General features: G+C 38.5%; 1 non-coding gene across 1 annotated transcript; it reads left to right on the top strand.

Annotated features, from left to right (window-relative positions):
* The first annotated feature begins 390 nt into the window (after positions 1–390).
* LOC131629495 (small nucleolar RNA R71) lies at positions 391–497 on the top strand. The gene has a single exon (XR_009292047.1). It is a non-coding gene; the product is annotated as a small nucleolar RNA R71 (small nucleolar RNA).
* Positions 498–7,027: the final 6,530 nt, after the last annotated feature.

The following is a 7,027-nucleotide window of genomic DNA, read 5'->3' as shown; positions in this document are numbered from 1 at the left end:
TTTACTTGATCAGATGGGATTCCAGTCAAGAGTTGACATTCGGCAACTGCGTGTCCAGTTAATCCACAAATTTCGCAGTTAGGTGCTACGGCAGCAGCGTTGGCTGAAGGAGTGATGGTTAAGTTTTCGATCTTTTGAGTTAAAGCGTCTACTTTAGCGTTAACGCGGTCTATACCACTTACTTCGTACATTCCTCCTTTGGTTTGGGTCTTCTCTAGAGCGGCTCGTTCTCCACCCCATTGGTAATGGTTTTGTGCCATGTTCTCTATGAGGTTGTATGCTTCATCATGGGGTTTGTCCATTAGTGCTCCGCCAGCAGCGGCATCTATAGTAATTTTAGTGTTATAAAGGAGACCACCATAGAAAGTATGGACGATCAGCCATGGTTCGAGTCCATGATGAGGGCATAGTCTAAGCATGTCCTTGTATCGTTCCCAAGCTTCGAAGAGTGATTCGTTATCTTTCTGGGTAAATCCGTTGATTTGACCTCTTAGCATAGCGGCTTTGCTAGGCAGAAAGTATCTTGCTAAGAATACTCTCTTCAATTCGTCCCATGTAGTTATGGAATTAGAAGGTAGGGATTGAAGCCACGCTCTAGCTCTATCTCTGAAGGAGAAGGGAAAGAGACGCAATCGAATAGCTTCGGAACTAACGTTGTTAGCTTTGACAGTGTCAGCATTGTCGCTACCGCGAAAAATGGATCAGAGTCGCCACTAATATATTTATCCCATAAGGGAAGGGAATACCAGGAAACCTAACTCAGAATAAGAACAAGGTCTTTCGACCAGAGAATAGGGCACGGGAGTCGGTTACGCAAGGGGAAGGTGCTAGCACCCCTCACGCACATCGTACTCGATGGTATCCACCTATGTTTGTTTCTATCTAAATGGTGTATCTATGTCTAAACCTAAATGCGAATGCATGCAAAAGAAATACGGGGAAAAGAAGGAATTATTTACAAGTGTGCTCGCTTAGGCCCCGCGACCCAATGCCTACGTATCCCATACAAGGAATCAGAGCGACCGTAGTTCAGCTCCATAATTTCCATTTGTTTTGTATTTTTTAGTTGAACAGCGGTTAAGGTCACAATCCACGATGCTCGACCTTTGGAGACTTATACGCCTAATTTTGGACTGGACTTAACTTGTTCTTAAGAGAAGAGAAATTGGGTTTGTGTTTTTTATGTAACTACATGATGAACAAAACCCAATACAAGGTTTCGCACCACTTCATCACTTTGTTTTAATTCGAGCCTTTATTAAGTGTTTTAAGTATTTTTGGTTGAGTGGCTTTTAAGGGAATTTACTTTGCGATTAGAATCACATAAAATGTATAATGATCGAGAAGCAGATTAGGGAATGAATCCCACTCACTTCTATCCCATTATATAATGTTCAAGAAACAGATTAGGGAATGAATCCCACTCATTTCTATCCCATTAATTAATGTTTGAGAAACAGATTAGGGAATGAATCCCACTCATTTCTCTCTCATTAAATAGTGACCGAGAAACAGATTAGGGAATGAATCCCACTCATTTCTATGCCACTAAGTGATTGAGAAACAAATTAGGGAATGAATCCCAATGCCTACGTATCCCATACAAGGAATCAGAGTGACCGTAGTTCAGCTCCACAATTTCCATTTGTTTTGTATTTTTTTAGTTGAACAGCGGTTAAGGTCACAATCCACGATGCTCGACCTTTGGAGACTTATACGCCTAATTTTGGACTGGACTTAACTTGTTCTTAAGATAAGAGAAATTGGGTTTGTGTTTTTTATGTAACTACATGATGAACAAAACCCAATACAAGGGTTCGCACCACTTCATCACTTTGTTTTAATTCGAGCCTTTATTAAGTGTTTTAAGTATTTTTGGTTGAGTGGTTTTTAAGGGAATTTACTTTGCGATTAGAATCACATAAAATGTATAATGATCGAGAAGCAGATTAGGGAATGAATCCCACTCACTTCTATCCCATTATATAATGTTCAAGAAACAGATTAGGGAATGAATCCCACTCATTTCTATCCCATTAATGTTTGAGAAACAGATTAGGGAATGAATCCCACTCATTTCTCTCTCATTAAATAGTGACCGAGAAACAGATTAGGGAATGAATCCCACTCATTTCTATGCCACTAAGTGATTGAGAAACAGATTAGGGAATGAATCCCACTCATTTCTCTATCACTTTCTTAATGTGATTCGCATCTTTATTTGTTAATGTTTTAAAGTTGAAAAAGAAAAAGAATGAAAAAAGGGGAACTAACCTATTCTCTAATCTAAGTTATTCTAATTCCTATTTAAGACTAAACTAAAATCTAAAGGGAATTAACTAAGAAGAGAGTTGTTTAAGTTGACTAAAGTCGACTTTAACAACTAGGGGTATTTTAGACATTTTACAAAGTATGCAAATATTCACAAAAAGAAAGGATTAAAATATAAACTAACCATAAAAATAATCACAAGCAATCATATTTTTTTTTATTCATGTTTAGAACTATTTTTGAATTAAAACTAAAAAAAGCCATGTATTTTTTATTATTTAACAACCAATCAAAATTAAAGAAATCAACAATTAAAGATCTAATTAAAACAAATGTTCCTAAAAAATCTAATTGGGTAAAAAAAAGTATTTTTGTCATTTTATATTTAGGCAAAAATCAATTAACAAGCAATAAAAGTAATAAAAAAGAACTATTTTTATTTGTTTTTTATCATTACCAGCAGGGGGTGAATTAGCAAAAGTGAAATGAACTAAATCTATGTACAACTGGCGCATGGGCCTAGAACTGGAGGGGTGTGGAAATGAGAGTGGCGCAAGGCCCATATAGCAGACGTGGCCCAGATTTATCTCTATATCATTTTATTATCCAATTTACTTATCAGCATGCAATTATTTAGGCTATGATACACATAAAAGAAACAACGTAGCAGTATTGTGTAACCACATATCAATTGGACACTCCCAACTTAAGTGAGGAAGAGACAAAAACGAGCCTAAGCCAATCACAATGCTCCACCTCCAACTTCCAAAGATTGAAATAAAACAAAAATGGCCAAAAGCATGGGAAATAAACCAATGAGCGTGTGCCATGAAAGCAAAACGGAAGATGGCCATGTAAACGCACAGACGCCGGAATTCACTATTCCGGTCATCCTCTTCGAGTGGACTTCGCCGGAGCCACTGTGGAAATTGCCCAAAAACTTATCAAACCACCACCACCGGACTCGATTTCTTGCATAGATTACGAATATGACTTCGGTTTCCCTCGATTCTTCCCCTAATTTCATAACCGTGACCAACTTCGAAGCCCTAACGTAACTAAATCTTAGCAAAAACAACCTAAACATGTCAATCCATATAGGAGATCCTTATAGAACAGAAATATATGATCTATACGTGATAACAGCGAGCATTTCATGTGGAACATAACAATTCAAGAATCACGAAAGTTCACATACTTGCTACTCACAAATGCATACTCAGTATTAATCTTGCTTTAAGTATTTAGTGACTGAAAGCTAACAATCATGAACATGCCTTGACATGAGTAAGGTAGTTAATAACTGACCTGAGACGAATCTTGAACCAAGAGGAGAGAACAAAGCTCCGCAACTCCTTCACCGATGAACACGAGACCGAGATGATGCGAGTTAAGCTTCAGATTCGGATCCAATCTTCGAGCAATAATACTCAGAGATCTCGTATGTTGGAGTGGTACTTAGATCTTGTTCAAAAATTTGAACGGATCTCGAATCGAAAGAACAAGAAAATTCCCTGCTGCTTTCCTCTTCGATTCTTTAATGATGATGATGCTGATGAATAATCTTCAGAACAGAGCAAGAAGTTTCTGAGAGATAAACTCAGCATTGTAGAAGGTTGCAATGTCGTATGCTTCTCCAAAGATCCATGGCCATGAGAAAGATACGAGGCTCGGATGGGGAGAAATAGTGATGATGATTGAGATTAGAGTTTGCAAATGATGATGATTAATACCAGAATGGTGAAGTTCAGATCATAGAGTTTGAAGATGATTAAGGTGAGGTGTGATCATGGAGGTTGAAGGTTGAGTTTACGGTTAGAGGTAGTTAGAGTTTGTTATGGTGGTTTGTTAGGGGTTTGAGAAGTTTGTTATGGAGGTAAGAGAAAGTGAATATGAGAAGCGTGAGTGTGTGAAACTGAAAAAGAAAAGTCAAAGAGACTCATGAGAGTGAGGTGGTGTTAGTTTATATAGTGGTGCATGAGGTTGCATGAGTTGTGATAATGTGTGTAGTGATGTATGGTGTGGGTGTTTGCAGCTTATCTTTTCCACTCTCAAACTTAACAAGCAAGGGCGTAGTATATATGGCGAGCTTTATTCAGGATCATGCATGGTTGTTGTAGTAAAAGGCTAGCGCTCTCATGTCACGCATGCCATACTTCTGCTGCAAGTTTCTGGCTTAACGCATCGAGCAACGACATCCCACGTGCCTACTTCACATACTAACAATCCCAGCCATAGGTCACTACTTGCTTTGAATTTGAGATCATCGTGAAGAAGGCATGGAGTAAAATGACATTGATGTTAGGATTGTCTTGAAGTGAAGCAAGAAAGGGTAAGAAAAGATGACTTGAGTTTTGCTCACAATGACCACTCAGAATGCTCACTTTGTAGGCTTAGAACTTTTTCTATGATTCACCCTTGATCTCAAACTCAGGCTCTAAGGAGAGAGGGGACGACAATGAAGAGTTTTGGTGTTGGTAAATACTTGGGATGGAGCTTAGAAGTGTAAGGAAAATGATCACAAACATTGGGTGCACCATTGCATTAGCGTACGCGCGCGTGTGGCCTGATCCTGCTTGTGTCATTATCAGAATATGCTTTTTGCGAGGGGCTGACTTTGAGGTCATTTATCTCAATGCTCATTTGACCAAAATCAATGATTTCCAATTTGTTGGATAGAGAACACGGAAGAAAACATGTTGCAATTCGAATGGGATATAAAAGATGCCTCTAGCTCCTTAAAATTGGATTTGAAAATTGACCACCACCTGCTCGTGGAAATGCTACGTGTGCCCTTAACTTCTGGCCCACATTTCTGGCAGAGCGTGACTTGGCGAAGGGGTGACTTTAGGCTTTTGTATCTTCTTCAATATGCATTCAAATGGCCTGATTCCTTTTTTATTGGATATAGGACACGGAGGAGAACATGTTGACACCAAGTTTGAATTTGTAGGACTCTTCTAATGCTCTCAAATTAACTTCTAATAAGGCACACCAAGTGTTCGATCTATTGCTTGCGTTGGCGAGAAATTCTGCCTGGCAACTCAGCTCTAAACAATTATGATCCCACAACTTTACATCTTTGTATATTTTTATTCAAGCCTCCAATGGAAAAACTTCCAACTGCAAAGTTGTTCATCTCCATGAGGGTAACAACTTTGCTCTTGAGATTGTTTTGAAATGAGGTCTCCGTACACATGTAAATCAACCATGAAGTCAACTGCCCAGCCAAAATTGAAAACCCTCAAAACTTCCAAATTTTTCTAAGTGTTAAGAACTTTCCATTTATAGCAATTCCCATTTCAACTAACTTGCCATTTTTGGTAATTTTGACATTTTCTTGATTTTAATTATTTCTTTGATTTTTCTTGACCGATTTTCCACCACGAGTCAATATTTGACAGTTGACTTTGACTCGGACCAAAAAGTCGACTTTTCCTGATTTTTTCGATTCCAGGTGAATTTCCCGATTAATCCGTTTCCGATTCAATCTCTCAATCAGTTTTCAACCAAAGGAGCTCCAGTGAATGATATTTCTTCAAGGCAACCACATTTCACATTCAAAATCATCTCCCGATTAAATTTTGACCAAAAAGTCAACTGTGTTGACTTTGGTCAAAACCTTGATTTGGGAAGACCAGATGAATTTCAAGCCTATGTTCTCCAATCAATACCTTGAGTTGAAGATTGTGAAAACCTAATTTCAGGAGGACTTCAATGGGAATGATGCCATATAATCAGACTTCAAAACTTCTCTTTTGAACCAAGATATTTCTTCTGCAGAAGCTCTTTTCTTATCAATTCTTAGATAGTAACCATGATATGGATGAATGTAATGGATGAATGGCCTAGATGGGGTATGCACATGAATGTAATGTGAAGGCCAATTGGGGAATAAATAAGTGGGCAAATTTTGGGGTGCAACAAGCATATTGCACGAACACAGATAAATGGAGGTTGGGATCGTCTGCAGGGCTTCCAAAGAATTGGTTCTGTTGGACAGCTTGTACCAACGAAGGTTTCAATTCGAAATTGTTCGCCTCAATCGCAGGTGGTGCGATACTTGAGTGCGGTTCAGCGCGTGAAGGAGCGGCATAATCTCTAAGAGGACGAATAGCAGCCATCTCTAACTTCGGGGGTAATTTGATTGATTTGATCAGTAAAGATCAATTCCTGATTAATCGGAATTGGTGCTACTTCGGGAAGGTTGCGAGCTCGACGTTTGACGTTATTGAAACGTTCGATCTCGTTAATTCGTTGTATTAAATCTCCTCCTTGTGAACGAGTATTTGGCATACAATCGTTCAGAAAGAAAGGAAAGAATTACCCTAGTCTCTACGGTGTAACAGTGAGTTACGATATCGACTTAAATAGTCCCCGACAACGGCGCCAAAAACTTGATCGTGACTTTACGTGTCTATAAATCTGATGACTGCAAGTGCACAGTCGTGTCATGTAGTTTTAAAAGATATCGAATCCACAGGGACTATGAATCGATCTACCGTTATCTAAGGTTACTATGTAAAGCTAAGGCTACTAATATTTTGATTGTTCCTAAGGGAAAGCGATTGTGAATATTAAGAAATATAATAATAGACGGATATCAGTATGTATTTCGTTTAACTTAAGGTGATCCGAAGGTCCATTGGCTAATGCATAATTCGATTAAAAATCTTTATTAATTCAATTGATTAAAAATCCTCCTCTCAAACTTTCGCTCTGTTGATTTAGATTACTATCCTAACTCGTAATGTAC

This window comes from Vicia villosa, unplaced genomic scaffold (genome assembly GCF_029867415.1).
Source record: "Vicia villosa cultivar HV-30 ecotype Madison, WI unplaced genomic scaffold, Vvil1.0 ctg.000568F_1_1, whole genome shotgun sequence".
Taxonomy (NCBI): Eukaryota; Viridiplantae; Streptophyta; class Magnoliopsida; order Fabales; family Fabaceae; genus Vicia; species Vicia villosa.
Note: the sequence above shows the minus strand (reverse complement) of the source record. Positions and strands in the feature narration are given on the sequence as shown.